The sequence below is a fragment of the Oxyura jamaicensis genome, chromosome 6 (assembly GCF_011077185.1).
Source record: "Oxyura jamaicensis isolate SHBP4307 breed ruddy duck chromosome 6, BPBGC_Ojam_1.0, whole genome shotgun sequence".
Lineage (NCBI taxonomy): Eukaryota > Metazoa > Chordata > Aves > Anseriformes > Anatidae > Oxyura > Oxyura jamaicensis.
Window position 1 is genome coordinate 26,787,352 of NC_048898.1, and position 16,265 is coordinate 26,803,616.

Genomic DNA, 16,265 nt, shown 5'->3' on the forward strand with positions numbered 1-16,265 from the left:
CGCCATGTTTCTTTTCTTTTCTTTTTTTTTTTTTTTAATTATTATTCCTTTTTTTTTTTTTTTTTTTTTATTTTAGTTTTGCGGGCACTTTGCTGGAGCCCCTAGTCACCTCCCCCTGCTGTGCGAGGTGGACGGGGGGGGGATAATAATAATAAAAAAAAAGGCAACAAAAAGCAAAGCCCAATCCGGCCTCAAAAGTAAACTACAAATAATAATAATAATAATAATTTTAAAAAGTTGCTTTTTTTTGATGGTGATGATGATGCTGACTCCCCCCCCCGGCCCCCCCTCCGCTCCGCAGGGGGGACCCCCGAGGGCCGCTCCTCCCGGCCGGGCTCCCCGCGAGCTCCCCGCCGCCTCCTGCCCTCCTCCGCGGCGGCCGGGCCGGCTCCGGCTCCCCCCTCCCCTTTCCTCCCCCTTAACCCTCTCCTGCCCTCGGCCGGCCTGTGCTGGGAGCGCCCGGCTCCCTTCCCCTTCCCTGCCCGGCCCGGCCCGGGGGGGCTCCGGGGGCCGGGAGCCCGGCGGCGGCCACGGGGAGCGGCCCGGGGCTGCCCCGGGTCTGGGGGGGGAGTTCGGGCCGGGGGGCGCGGGGCTGCGGCCCGGGGGGGAACCGCCTGGGCCAGGAGCCGGCACGGCCCCCCCCCCAAAAAACCTAAAGAGTCGAGCAGAATTGCGTCCTGCGAGCACGCTGGCAAAAACTGTGCTGAAAGCGTCTTCTCCTCGTTGTTTTCTTTCTTTTTTTTCCTTGTTGTTTCCTTGGGTTTAATTAGTTTCTAAGCCAGGGCCGTGTGCTTGTGTGTGGGGGGAGTGGAAGGAGAGCCACTTCCAGCCCCAAGATCCCAGGGTCTTGGTAAACTTTGGGGTGTGCTGCTGGGTTTGGAGTCCCAGCTGTTTTTCCGCTCTCCCCAGCCTGGTGCCATCAGCTGTGTGCTTTGCTCTGACAGCAGGTTCCTCGCGTGGAGCCTTCCCTTTCTAAAGAGTTTTCGTTATTTTGTCCTCCCTGTTTTCTTAGCTGAAACTGTTAAATCCAGTGGGACTACAAATCGCTGCGTACTCCTGTCAGTGGGCTTAGCCTCACTGTTCTACTTCTTCTGGGGGCTTCTAAATCCGAAGCGTCCCCACCATCCCCATGTGTGTTTATACACTTTTTTTTTGCCTTGTGGTAACACGAGATAGCGATTTACAATAATAGATCTACTGTTCGGGGGATGTTGAAGCCACGCTAATGACTGAGGGCTTGGACAACTCCAGTGTATCAGATCTACAAGTGTTTTAAAGCATTAAAATATTAAACATCGGGTCAGCCTTGTTTCCACTTAGCCAAGCGTCAGCAGAGCAGCTCGGTGAATGCGGAGTGACAGATACGTAAGGCAGATTTTCTGACTTTGCCCGAGTTCGGGATGTGGCAGTGCTTCGTTTTGGTAGCCTGCGAGGCTCCTCTGGCCAGGAGGTGATTTCTGGGACAGTAGCACGGGGGTAACTGCAGTTTGCAATTGTAATGATGGGGAGGAGAATCCAGGGGCTGGGTGCATTATATTTTTTTCTTTTGAATCCGGTCACCCCTATGTATATGGATGATGGTGATAAATTCCAAAATCTCGAAGCACTAGGATCCAGATGGCAAAGCAATCTTTGTCACAAATTACTTAGTTACAAATTGTGAGCTTTGGCTTCCTTTTTTTTTTTTTCTTTTTTGCCTGAAATGTATCCTCCTCTTCCAAGTGGAGGTTAATAGGAGGAACACCTCGGCTTCTTTTTCTTTAAGCATTTTTCTTACAACAGCTATAGTTTTTGATTTATTTTCCCCCCTTCTTTTTGCTCATTACCTTTATTAGATCCTTTTTCCCTTAGCACGTAAAGGCAGGATCCTTCAGCAGTTAGCTTGCCTGGAAATATTCTTCCTCCCCTTGCTCCCCACAGTTAAAAAGGCCTCCATAGGAATGTCGTGTTTGTGTGAATTAAAGGTACTGTACAAAAGATGACACGTTGGTTTATTGTTGGTATAGCAGGTGGCCTTCTTCTGTTATCAGATGGGTTCTGAAAGGATATTTCCACACTCGGTAGGCAATTTTCTTATTTCCACATCCAGGCTCCAGCAACCTTCTCTCATCTTCTTAACCTTATTCTTTCACATTCTCTGTGCTTATTTGTTTGCCGACAACTTAATTGTAGCCTAGAAAAATTAAAGTTATTTATTTAGGCCTGAGAGCAGAATATTATGAAGATTAAGCGGGATAGCAGTTGTCTGTGACACTGTTTTTAGGTGGATTCTGGTTCTGTGCTGTGCCAGTTTTAATTTCCAGACGAACTAGATTGTTCTCTGTCCTGTTTTTTTTTAATAAATACTGAAAAGGTAGAGATAATTCTGCATAATTTTGAATTCTATTTCTCTTTCTGTAGTTTTTTCAGAAGCCATATCTGTCGTGTTTTAGAGCATGTAAGATAGAGGTGATGCAGATATGTAGCAAAACTGCTTTTCCTTTCCTTTTGCTGTTGTAGAAAACCTTAAAGGTTTGTGGGTGTGGTTGTTTTCATGGAATTTTTGGGTTTGGTTTTTATTTGGGGGGTGTAGTGGGGTTACTGTTTTTTTGTTGTTGCTGTTTGTTAATGTACCTGTAATTGTCTGTTCAAGAGCAAACTCGGGGACAGCAATTTCTGCATTACTGCCACAAGAATGTATGAAGTATCATGAAATCTGCTTATGATGAATAATATATTGTCTCAATAATAATGCTTTACTTCCTGAAAACTCTCGATAAAGCTTAATAGGAATGACTTTATTTTTAGAAGATACAGGTTTTTTTGCATGTGACTCTGGCTTTTGACGGAATACTGTGGATTGCTTTTAAGGCTAGATGTGTGTGTGGAGGTCTGGCCACGCAGTAATGAAGCAGTGCATCTGAGATGCCAGTTTCATACCCATGCTTGCACAGGGACTGGGGTAGCTGCCTGGTAGGGATAATAAAGGAAATTGTTTTCATTTCAGAGCTGGAATTGAAGAAGTAGTGTATTTAATTTTTATCCTAATTTTAGAGCTTGGTTAACGCATTTTGGTGAGCAAATAGATGTGTTGTGACTTGAGAAAACCCTGCTGGCAGATACTTTAGTTTTACTAGTGCTGTTGCATCTTCCTTTCCCCTAAATTGTTGCTTGCTAAGTGAGACTGTAGGAGTAAGCTTGCGTTTGGTCCTGAAGTTTGGGAGTTTGGAATAGCTGTAGGGGAGAGCAGCCCCCTCGCTCGGATTTGTAGGTTCAGGAAGAAACTTTTTTCTTTAACTGGCTTGAAAAATGGATGTTTTCCTTTATCTGCTGAATGAAACAACATAATCCTTGCTAATACAAAAGCTGTAGACCCAGGAGTGTGAAGGGTTAATGGTGGTCCTTTTTTTTCCTCCCTCCAATTGTTTTGACAACACTTTTCAAAGTGTGACATTCCAAGCCCTTGCAATACAATGTAATATTACTGTAATTACACAGGTCATTACATTTTAAATAGAGAACAATAAAATGCTTATCGCGCTGAAAAAGAACAGGTGTTCTTGCCCTTCTTTGGTATTTATGCTAATTGTTTTTCATCTCCTTCAGAAATATTTATGGCTGGCATGTTAAGATTTTGGTCTCGATGCGACAATATTAATTCTTTACTAATCTTTAGGGTTGAGGTTTAATGTCTGCAGTATGGATTATGGTATTAACATCCACCAACTAGTTTAATAATGTAGGTACAACTAAATATGTCAGCACTTCAGTACTTTATGATACGTAGCTATTCAATGGAGACTGCGTTATTCACTTTTTTTTTTTTTCCTAAAAAAAAAAAAAAATGAATAGGCATGCTTTTAATAAAGTTTCTGGACTTGTGCAAAGACAAGCTATTAAATAAGAACTGATGATCCTGTGGCGTAAATCAAATGGAACCTGCATAAAGAAACTTTCCTCATGCTTAATTAGGTAGATTGCTGAATCACTCTGCTATAGCATTAGCATAGCTGGTATACAATGGCAGACAGACTGGGTCTGTTAACTTATTTTCAATAAAGAATCTGATTTACTTTTAATTCCCTTCCTTTTTTTTTTTTTTTTTTTTTTTTTTTTTTCCCTCCTGATAAGGCTTCATTCCGGTGCAAACACTGCATTGCTGAGTCAATCAGCTTCTCTTTAGGGGGCTATGAAAATTAGTTAGAGAAAAGTTTCTGGGACCTTGCAAAACAATATAATGCAGTACTGTAACTGGAGTGTACAGGATAATTGCAGGACTGCACTTCATTAAAAATAATATTTGCTTTGGAAATCGAACAATTTTAATAGTTGCACCAGTGGCTGATCTATAATGGAAAAAAAAACACAGTAGATGCCTTTCCAGGTTTTTTGAATGCATTCATACATGGACTGATGATGTTGAGAGTTTTTTTTTTTTTTTTTTTTTTCCTCCTTCCTCTTCGTTTTTTTGTTCAAGCAAATATGTGCTGATTTGTCAGTTGAAGGCAGGGAGGGGGGGATATGTCACAGCTTTCATTGGAGCATTTACCAGAATGTAGGTAAAAATGTTTTAAATTTGTCAGACTTTTAAAGACTGGGCCCCAAAATCAGATTAAAAAAAAAAAGTGGTGCAGAGAAAAAGGACAGCTGCAGATTTTTTGTGTGGACGTGTGTTTCTGTACCATGACTAAAAACTCTGAGGACCTTTCCGCAGCTGTCTGGGAGTTATGTGGAAGTTGGATTATTGGCAGTTAAGCATGAGACAACCTGGATTTAGCAAATGCTCTCCTGCACAGGAAGTCGATGACATTATACTGGGGGAAGGGAGCGGATCCTGCTCCAGGCAAGGCTGGGGAGAGAGCCTGCTCCCCCCTCCAGGGCAGCCAAAAAGGAGAGCTTGCAATAGGCAGGGGTAAATGGAAAAGTGGTGGCTTTTTTTAATTATTATTATTTCTTTTTATTTTTTTCCTCTTTTCCAGGGGTTTGGGTGAAATCAGATCCCTGCTCCCACACTGGAGCTGTTGTGGGAACTTGTGCTTGGGGTGCTTGGGAGGTTTGGGGAGAAGTTTCAAGCCCTTCTCCCCCTGCACCTCCCCTGGCTGCCGCCTTGCAAATATGTACCTAAGCCTTCAACTTTGACTTCTAATTGGGCGCATTTGTGAAGGAAATGGTTAATTTTACAACCAAAGGCAAACTTGCACCTCGACAGGTCTGCTGAAAGAAATGTGCCACAGTCGTTTGCTGGCAAGCACCGCAGGGTCATAAATCCACGGGGTTTATTTACAGCCTATAACACTTATGAATGTTAAGATATTTGACGCCACGCTGGCCTTATAATATCCAAGGTCCACAGACACTGGCAGTGGGTCAAATTTCTTTCACTAATTATAAGCAATGAGAGATGGAGTGTGGTGCTGGGGGGGGTGGGGGGGGGAGATGGAAATCCTGTCTCTCCCCACCCAAAAGCGCAGAATTATTCGTGCTCCTCCTCCCAAGTGCTGGTTTATGTTTGTGCTTTTACGTGGGCTCTGAAGTTTATAATTAACACTTGCGGTGCCGGAGGGGCTGGCTCAGCCTGGAGAAGTGAGCGCAGCCCCAAGTCCCTTGCCGAGGTCTTAGCAGAATTATGCTTGCGTCGGTATCTAGGAAATGCTGCAAACGTTATAGAAGGATGACACCTGGAAGTGTCCTGTAATTTTCTCACATCCCACTGATCCACGCAGGGTTGCAGGGGGGGAATCCATCAGGTTACCATCAGGTTTAATGCAAAAGGTGGATGCTTGGGAATGCAGGCAGTTGACTCGTTGCTTGGTGGAGAGAGCAACGATTTTGTTTGTGCATGTGTAAAACAGGGCTCTCACACAGCCCACGAGAGGGGAGGGCACGCAGCGATGGATTGATGGGGGGGCAGCCCCGGGGAGCAGCCTGGTGCCCTGCTGGAGGGCAGCGCCTGGGGCGTGTGGGGTCTGCGAGGGGGCGCCGGGGGGAGCAGCGAAGCCAGGGGCCGCCGGGGAGTGCTCGGAGGACAAAGGAAGAATATGGGAGGGAGCGCCAGGAGAAATCCCAGAAACTTGGGGCGGAGGGAACAACGTTGTTTGAGTGGTTGGAGGGGAAGCGAAGCCTGGGGCCTGGGGGCTGGCTCCTCGGCGTGAGGGAAGCGAGGGGCCCAGGGAGCGAGGCAGCCCGCTCCCCGCTGAACGTGCTTCCCTCGAGTGGACGGCTGGGGCTGACGTGCCGCTGTCTTGTCTGTGCTGTGCGTGTGTGTGTTAACACAGTAATTTGATTACTCAAATGTGCCTAGGTGGTACTCCTAGCTTTAATTTCTCCCGCGGTTTATTTCGGTTTCCCTGTAGGTTACCGCCGCGCTCGGATGCTGATTGAAGAAAAACGCAGGGTTACGTGTGTGGCGGAAAGCTGCGCTCCTTCGCCCATATGTTTTTCTTCTGCTGGTCGTGTAAAACCTGACTGGAAAAAATAAAAAATAAAAATGAGGGGGCTGTCAATGTGGCCCTTCCACAAGTAACTGTACAGTTTTGTTGAAGGTTTTATGCATTTTCCTAATCAATGGAATGCTGTGAGTTATTGGCCCCCGGGGACAGATCTAAATCCCTTACCACCGGCATGCAGGGCCGGGGCGGCGTTGGCCCTTCGTAGCAGGTTATCAGCAGCGATGTCCCTGTTGTCCCACTGCGCTTCCCACCCCCTCCCTCCGGCCCAATTCCGTCTGCCAAAACCTGCCCCGGCTCCCCCCTTTGTTTTCAGCAGGCGAAAGCCTCGACCCGTGCTCTTGTGGGGTCACGCACAGGCAACTGGGCAGTGCCGAATGAGTTAAGTTGCTGGCTGAAGTTTGGCTTCATGAAACTAAATTTGAGGCCTGGTAGGCATTAGCAGGGCACAGCACATTTACAGAGCTTAATTAGTACGAACTGTAATTGTTCATGGTCTGCCAGAAGGAGTAATGTTCAGGAAAAGTGGAGTCGTTCTTCTGCAGTCTTCAGTTTTAAAACGATAAATCACTTGCATATTTGTGCAGTGATTCAAATGGAGCTGAGACCTCTCCATCTCAACATGTGGTAAATTGTAAAGTCAATGAATTGCAGATGTAGGGTACAGCAGATTCTCTAAGAAAATGTGGAATGAATGGGGAAGGGTGCTGCTATAAATACTTACTGAGAAGATAACTGGGTTTCTGCTTGCTGCGCCAATTATGATGTACTAAAGATATTAGCAATTTTGTTTTAATGTATTTATTTTAAATTTCTTTAAACTAAATATAGGAGCACCATGTTACTTCACTTGGTGAGGTTTTTGTTAATGCTCCAGAACAATGGGTTTCATATGGAAATGCACGTGATGGCCATATTAATACAAATTAATTCATTACGAGTAATATTGTAGCTGTTCCTGGAGGAGTCTGTGATGATGGGACACTTTAAAGCGTGGGTGCAGCAGCTTGTGAGAAATGTTGTGGTAGAGGATGCTTTATATTCTAGTAGGGGGAAATACTGGGAATATTCAGCGTCTGACTGTGGTGTTCTGTATCTGCCCATAATTCCTTCCAACTTCAGAGAGAGACTTTCTGGGTGCGTTAATCTGACAGCCTAGAGCCTATTTCAAAAAGGAGGGGGAAAAAAAAATACCCACAAACAAAACTACGCTATACAGATTAACATCGTAAATGCTTTGTATTGTTTTTTTTTTTTGAATCCGGAGAATGTGTGTCACTCTAACTGCTGTGAAATCTTGTCTTCCTTGGGCTTGGTCCAAGGTCCATTGAAGTCAGTGGAAAAAAGACTTCTATTAATAACGAAGGGGTTTGGATCAGGCCCCGTGTGTCTTGAACCAATGGCCAATTTCTTCAAAAGTGGATAAAGGTATTGAAAAAAAACGAACTAAACTAAACGTCACATTGATATATTGCTTCTTCTGCGGTGTCCTTCGCTCATGAAGAAAAAAAAAAAAAAAGCTGTTTCCGATGGTACTTTCTTAAATGAGCTCCTGGTTCTGCAGTATCTGACTTTCCCACAGCAGCGCGCAGCATCCTGGCAGGATCAGGGTTTGGTGTGAGGCTGTGTTGCATGTCAATACTGCTTTTCTAATATGAGTAGGTGGATTTGTATGGAAGTTGTAAAAGTTAATGATTGTTCTCTGACTCATATGCTGCTGGTTTCAGCAAAGGGAAAATGATGACAGTGAAATGATAGGAATTATAGGAGACGAGTAGGCTTTGGTGAGCAGAGAATGTATTTGTGTTTGAAATGCTCTTGCTGAAGGAAGTATGAGGAGGGAGAAGATGTGGGGGCAGCTTCTGTCTGTGGTCAGGTGTCTGGGTACTGGAGGCCAGCAGGTATCCAGCCAGGAAGCAAAGCTGAATTCAGGAGGGACTCTCTGTGATGCTGAAGGTCCCATAACCATTTTGTTAGTCCTCCTGACACAGTTAGTCCTGACTAACTGTTTTCCCCTCTCAGCAGAACAGGTTTTAATGCCCTAGGCTCCGTGGGAAGTACGACTGCATGCTTAGCGGCTACCAAGCATGAATATATAATTGTGTGTGAGCAGTATCTATCTCGCAGGGCTCTCCAGATACCTGTGGTATGAAAGGTGCTGGATACAACAAAATCTGGCTTGGCTTTTTAATTCACTAGTGGTGGTGCTGCAGCTGAGACACCCAAAACCAAACAAACCAAAAAAAACAAAAACACTTCCCCCAAAAGTGTAGGAAGAAATATTTAGAAAATACTGAACTGAAATTACTGCAAATGGGGCTTTCTGGGGAATATGAGAGATTCTTAGATGTTGATACAATGGTAACAACTCCTCCTATTTTAGGAAAAGGAAAAATAGACCAAGAAAAGGTGGGGACTCCAAAGTCCTGCTGGAGTCAGTGACTCCTTAAATAATTATCTGGAGGAGTCAGAGGTTATAGGCTTTTCCATTCTAGAGACAAGTCACTGCATTGATTTCTGTTTTTAACTGATGCAAATATTTAATAAAGGCTCTCTTGGAACTACTTTAAACCCTAGCCTGAATAATTTTAACTGGGTTAAACCAGTGAACTGGTTTGGGAGCATACACAATAAGAGGTTTGCATTGGCTTAATTAGATTTAAGAGATTTATAAAACCAGGGCCGCTATTCTGACATAGGCGAGGTCTGGAACATGGCATATAGTCGCTGTATTGGTCTGTGCCCAGGCTCAACAGACTGCTATAGAAATTACGCTATTATAAATGTTTGGCAATATTAAAGAATCCAAGGGAAGGTATGACCTTGAATGCACATATCAGAAGAATAAAACAGCAGTCAGTGTTTCTACCTTTGTTTTCACTGAGACATTGGCAAGGAGATCTTCTCCCTTTGAAAGGAGTTACAGATTATAGTTCTGTGTCTGGAAGTCAAGTTTTTGAGATTTTTATTATTATTATTTTTAACTGAATGCCTTAGTTTACTTCTGATCCCTGTTATATTTCCCTACGGGCTTTTTCTTAGTTCTTAAACTACATCATAAAATGTAGATTAAAACATGTATGTGTTCATTTCCAAAAAAAAAATCTTTACAGGAGCTAGTCACAAACCGAACTTCTGTACTGCTCACAAAACCACTATGTAAAGAATATCCATAGAGCTTATTTTGTCTGGATAGCAGCTAAATACTTTTACAATCCCCAGGGTTGTTAAAGGCCAAATGCCTGGTATACGTAGTAAGTTTATTTTCCATTGAAATCTGTTGCTCAACTACAATATGTGAAAGCACTTCCATGTCATTTCACGTTTGTGAAATTAAAAACTGAAAATTAGGACCTGGGTGGTTGTAAAGGGGACTGGGAATGTCGCAGAGCTGCTGGTGTGTCCAAAGCGTGGTTATCTGGCGGGTTGGGTGTGCACATCTGTGTATATGCATGTGATGTATATTATTTGTGAACGTATACTCAAGTTATCAGGTGTCTATTCAATTTTAATTGACAATATGAGATTCCTGTGGTTACTCTGTGCACAGATTGCCTTGGGGCTCTACAGGGTTTGTGGGAAGAAAAGCCTTGACAAGTTTCCATTAAGCTCTGAATCAGGCAATTGGAAAAGAGGAGAATGAAAAGAGCTGAAAAGAGGGACAACTTGTTAGTGTTGCATTCTGTGCTTGCAACGAGAAACCTCTTTTAGACAAGAGTGGTTCTCAGGCCAAGAATTTCAAACTCGCGGAGAAACCTGTCCAGAACACAAAAGTTGTTTGAACGGGGTGCAGAATTGTCACAGTAATTAGAGCAATCTCCGTTTACTGAGTGGCAGCCTTTATAAAGGACAGGGGATAAAGGGTTCAAATTCATCTTTCTCTCTGTGATTCACTTCTGATGAACTGCCTCTGTGTATGTATGTGTATATGAAGGAGTGTGTGTGTGTGGCCACATTTTCAGCTACTCATCGTTAGATTGCCCTTGTTTTAAAAGAACAAGGACTTGTGGTTTTTCTGCTTGCCTCAAATGACACTTTCAGACTTTTTTTTTTTTTTTAAATTTATTTTCTATCAGTGCTCTAATATGATGTATAGAAATACGATGATGCTTTTTGGAATCATGCTTATGCTGTGCTGAAGGGAGAACCCCGAATATTTCTCAGTCTGTTTCTTGCATCTTTGACTGTTAGGAGTGGTCCCCTTTATTTTTAATAGGATTACTTGTGGAAGCAAGAACAGTGGATGAATAAGGCTCGGACCCTTAAAGTTTATCCTCTTGTCACTGCAAGGTCTGTCCAGAACTACTGAATCAGCTGGAGTTTTGCTATTGCTCTTATTAGGAGAAGGATCAGGCCCACGGATTACATGAGACCGGGTCTTGTGAACAAGCCAAGTAAAACTGTAAAAATCACAGTCATTGCTGTGTGCATTGCAGAAGTGTCTGGAGGCCTTGAATTGGGCTCCTCTTGGTCAGATCCTATACAGAGGAAAATGGGAGTGCATTAACAAGTTAGCAGCATGGGCATCCTTACTGAAGGAAGAAAATGTGACTGCTAAATTTCATTACTTCTAAAGAACAGAAAACATTAAGCACTTTGATTTTTATTTTTCAACAATTGACCTGAGTGCAAAGTTGGTCATTTTGATGTCTATTTGCCAAGTTGTTTAGGCTTAGTGATTGCCTTTTATTTATTGTCCCAAAATAATGTAGGGTCTCCTTTGTGAAGTCTTGGAGGTAGTCACCTTGGCTATTGCGCTTAATCGCTCAGCCAGCGTTGTGTTTGTGCCCCACATCACCTTTACATCTAAATGCTGGGAGAGAGGAGCCCTTAAGGCTGATGTCTTTTGTTCTGCCATGTGTTGCTGTGTCACCTTGCCCCCAAGGCCCGTGGTGTAGCTGGTTAGGTGCTGTGCTGGGACCCAGAGAATGCTGAATGTTTAATTCCTGTCCCCCGTCTTCTCCCGCGGAGACTTAGGATCAGCCAGCTTCTGCACAGGTACCTGTAAATGGACCAGAGGAAAAAAGAAGGCCTTGCTACTGGTTACAGAAGAGGTTGAAGCTAATAAATACTCATTGCTGTGAAAATTGTAGCTCTGAGGTTGTCATGTGCAGTTTTTGTATGCACGTCATTCTTTCCCTCTCCACCCCCACCCCCCAACTATTTTCCTCTAGATGATGGTGAATTTGGCCAGATTTCTGTTCTATTTTAGAGAAAAAAAAAAAAAAAAAAAGATTTATTTTTCATAGGGTTGGCCCCTAGCATGCAAAAGCTGTGGAAAAAATGCTCATCTTTTGAGTTTGCATTGCAAAAATGCCTGCTTCCATTCAGCAAAGTACACAAAGTGCTTCCTCAGAGCAGGCGCTCCTTTAGCTGACTTGTGTTGTCCCTGAGCGTGGTGTGGGAATAGGGGAGGGTTTTCTGAACACCCAGAGCTCTCCTTGTATGCTCAGGGAGGAATGAGGAGATGAGGATTTTCCTGGCAGTAATGCTGAATCGCTTGTACAGTGCTGGAGCATAGAGTCAAGTCTGTATGTTGGACAATGTCACGGTCAGGTTGAACAATGTCTCCATTTTTTTTTGAGATGATGCTATTTCATCTAAGCCATTGATGGCTTGCAGACTAGTTGTGATGTCTGCCATCCTGAAAGAGTACCCAGTGTGGTACTAATTGTACCAGGACTAATTGTTGATTAGAATGTATGCGTTGCAAATTATGGACCTCTCTTGGCCATGGCTTTTTCAGTCCGATCCCTTGTGCATTATTTTCTCAGCTGGTAATTAATTTCTCAGTTTGGTAATTTGTCAGTAACTGGCATCTCTTCAGTAATGAGTGCTCTGTAGTAATTCTGCATCACTAAGGAGTAATTGCTGGCCCTAGAAAGTCACTGATCTCTTTCATTTGCCAGCCGGATAACCTTACTTTTAGGCTGTTGTGACCAAGTTAGCCGTAGCAACAAACCCTAAGCACATCTCCAGCCCGTGTCCTGCCTGTGGCTTGATTTGTGGAGAGAGAGGGCTGGTTTTCAGGCATGGTCTCAAGCAGTAGCTCAGACAACAGCAGAAAGCTCTCATTTGATTTCCCGGCTACGTGTGTAGTTGGGAAACAAGTGCTGCTTGGCTTGGAGAAGCGGCTGGTGAGTTTGGGTGGAGCAGGTGATGCCCTCCATCCTCTTGCATGGTGTTTCCTCAGGCCTGCTTCCCTGCCTGGCCCCATTTTGCTCTTCTGCTTCCCTCTGGGCTTGTTTCTGGATGTGGTGGTAAGGGTTTTGAGGTGCTTCCCTCCCTGGGAGGTGGTGGTGCAGGTGTGGGCCACGGCCCCCTCAGCCTTCCAAGGGGTCACCCCTCACGGCCCAGCTGGGTCTGCACGGCTGGGCTTGTAGGGTTGTGGCCTAAATCCCTGGTCCCAAGGGGGAGCTGACCAAGTTTATTTTGGAAACAGAATACATGGTGAAGCAGGAAGATGACTGTGAACACTGGAAAGATGGTGTAAATGAGACGCAAGTGTTTCATTTATGGTCTCTGCTACTGCTCTGATTTGTGGATCTAAGTAGAAAAACAGCAGTTTTTGGAAGTCTCACGAGTTGCCTGTCAGCATTTGCACATGCCTAAATACTGTTTAAATTTGGTTTTGTTTTTATTGCTACTTGAACTTATTAGCTAATGCCACAAGGAGCAAGTTGAATTCTCACTTTTTTTTCCCGTGCTGTTGGAATTGTTTGTTAAATTCCAATTACGGGGCTTGTTCAACACCTGTACAAACCCACAGCCATTGTTAAGGGAATAATTTGAAGACAATGGGGTTAACACAGGTGTACACAAGTACAGAATTTGGATTGCAAAGTCTCGTTATTGCTCTGTGTGCATAAGAAAGAGAAGGAAAGAATTCAGCTTAATTTTCAGATCCCAGATATAATTTGTAGGACAAGTGTTTGGAAGAAGGGTAACTGAGGAGGGGAAGAAATGTCTGAACGTGTTCAGACACAGCACTGAATGCATATGAAATGGAAAGTTAAAAGGAAATAAACATTACGCTCCTCTTTCCTCCCTACCTCACCCTCATACCTCTTTCATGGAGTCACTTTTCAAGGTATAACTACATGAAGCTGGTTGGAAATAATCTTCTTGCTTACTGCTTGCCTTCAGATTGGTTGCACCTAAACTGGAATGTTTGCATGGAACTGAGGTAGCAGGGCACTGTGCTGGTTTGTGGTGCCAATGGCCACCAACCCCGATTGCATCCTGATACAATCAGCAAGTGGCACGAGGTGTGCTCTGTTTGGCAGGAGCAAAATCAAGGGAGTTGGGCTGTTTGGCTGTAAGATTTATTTTTCTCTGAAGGTGGGCATGAGTGTAGTCTTCTAGGGTGACCTGCTATCTAATGCCACCATAGTAAGCCTCTTAGGATTGTAAGAACATTTGTAAAAGTCAAGAGGATCAAATCGTGGAATTTGTAGCACGTCTCCTGATTTTCTTTTGTGTTGATACACAGACTTACAGATTTGTGTAACTTTGTGAATAACTAGCAGTGGTCATCTTCCTTTGGGGTAATTCCAGTAAGGGCTAGAAGAGGTACAAGCAGACTGAAAGCCCAGGTCCACATTCCTGCTGTCACAAGTGGTTGTCACTTGAGATCAGTTTCTCTTGCAGTTTCATCTTCTGTTTCTTTCCTGCTCATGGGAGTTCTTCCAGGCAAGGATGCAGACTTTGCTATCTTAAGTACTCTGTGCATTTGGGGTGCAGCAGAATAATAAGTAGCAATAATTATTAGGGGTTAGATAAACTGATCTGAAAGTGTATCCTTTCAGTGATTTGCCTGTTAGAACTAATCTTCACTGCTACAAATAGGTTTGGTATTTGGCATTTAAGTTTATGTAGGAGGGGAGAAAAAGGCCATTGCCTGTGAAATTGTTCAGAAGTTACTTGCTGTTCTTTTTCAACGAGTAATTACTCAGCTGAGTAGCATGACAGGAGTCTCAGGTATGGAACTGCTTGATCAAGGGAGAAATGAGTAGTTCCCCATCTTGCTTATGCACCAGCGTAATTGTGCCTGCACATGTGTGCAGGGGAAGGTCGGTTATCTTCCAGGTCAGGGAGAAGCAATCAGTCTTATATTAAGCATTAATTTAGGATTATGGAAAGAAGTACTTAATACTGATTTGAAGCTGTTCCAGAAGGTTGCTAAAAAGAATTCCTCAATGAATGAGGTTTCACAGTTTGGGCCATGCGTGATGCATAGTTTTCTCTTTGGTGGGCAGTGTGACATTCTTCTAAGGTAGGAAATAGTGGTTGTCCTAACACTTTAAGTAGATTAACCTTCTCAATTGCAGGCTGTTGAGGTGCACTTTTTTTTCTGGCAGGTTGTGAGGTTGGTGGTTCTTTGCCTTTGCAGTTGTGCAGATCTCATTGAAACAAATGAAACCTATTGGGTGAAAGACTTAATTTCCTCCCTCTACTTAGTTAATAATTTTTAAAAGATAATTTTTTGACTTTTGGAATTAGCGCATACACTTTGCACTAGTGGGTGTTGAAACTGGCATTGGTATGACTTTTCCTCACTTTGTTTACTGATATAGATTGTAATAGTTTGTTTGCACCAGTTTCTATTGTTTGGTTACTGTATCAGCGGCACTATCTGCCTGCCTGCCTGCCTTGGAAACTTGTATGGGACAGGTTGCATATAGGACAGTCGGTATATGTAACATATGTTGTATATAGTTGGGTAATGGCTCTATTGGGTAAATTGTAGTGGAGTTTATTGGAGACCCCTTTTGTGTAACTAAATAACTCCTTTCTGTGAAGGTATAAAAGCAGTGCCTTTATCAGGAAAGCTTGACCAGGGAAGGTGGGCAGTTCTTGTTCTCTGTGATGCTAGCTGATTCTAACTTGGGTTCAGGGCCAAAAGCAGTTGAATGTGGCTGTGTGATGAATGATCTTACTGTGCTGAAAAAAGCCAAGAACGGATGTCCTATTAGATGATTCCTACTAGATGATGAAGCCAGAGGAGCAGTTAACATCTGGTGTTGTTTGAATGCTTTTACAACTTGAAGGCGCGTTGCCCACCCAAACTGAGTTCAAGTGTCATTTATACTTCTGTGTGTGCAAAATTTGACAACTGGAGAGGTTCACCCAAGAATCTGCAGTACAAGATTTTAAGCAAATGAACTCATCTGTGTAGTCATGGATGGGTACCAAGATCATGGAACAGTTAAAAATGGGAGAGGAAGTACATATGAACTAAAATAGGACTGATTTTTGATAGTGATTTTTTTTTTTTTTTTGGTATGGCTTAATAGCTACAAATTTTTTTAATACTATAATTAGCTACTTTCAAGGTAACAGTCAATTTTTAACATAAAGCTCTCTTTAAAAGCTTCACTAAATGTTTGCAAATTTTTTATGAGTAGCACTGGAACACCTTGGAAGCCTTGAAAACACTTAAATGGATCTGATTGTGAACCAGAGGTTTGGTGCACAAATCTGGAAATGGTTGATAGGGGAAATTCTTAATTCCTATTTTCTAACTATGTGTGTGTCTGTATATAGATACATACATATGTTAAATATTTGCTTTTAAAAATTTCCCCCCCTCCCCCCACAAATTTGAGGCTATGGCAGTATTTGAGAATGAAGTGTCTTTTCCCTCCCCTTCCTGTAATTTGGAAGAATCCTTTTTTTTTTTTTTTTTTTTTGGTGTGGGGGGAGGATCTGTCTGTTTGTATTACAGAACATCAGTGCCATTAGGTGCCCTGTTTAGTGGTCACCCTTTGTATGAACATGCCAGGTGGTTTTCTCTAAGTGACCTAGTATTAATTCATTTAAAGACAACACTCGCAGCAT

The 16,265-nt window shown here is 43.2% G+C and overlaps 1 protein-coding gene across 22 annotated transcripts in view; it reads left to right on the forward strand.

The window, feature by feature from the left end:
• The window catches only part of TCF7L2 (transcription factor 7 like 2), a 175,785-nt gene that overhangs the window by 1,873 nt on the left and 157,647 nt on the right, over positions 1-16,265 (forward strand). The gene's annotated exons all lie outside the window — the stretch shown is intronic.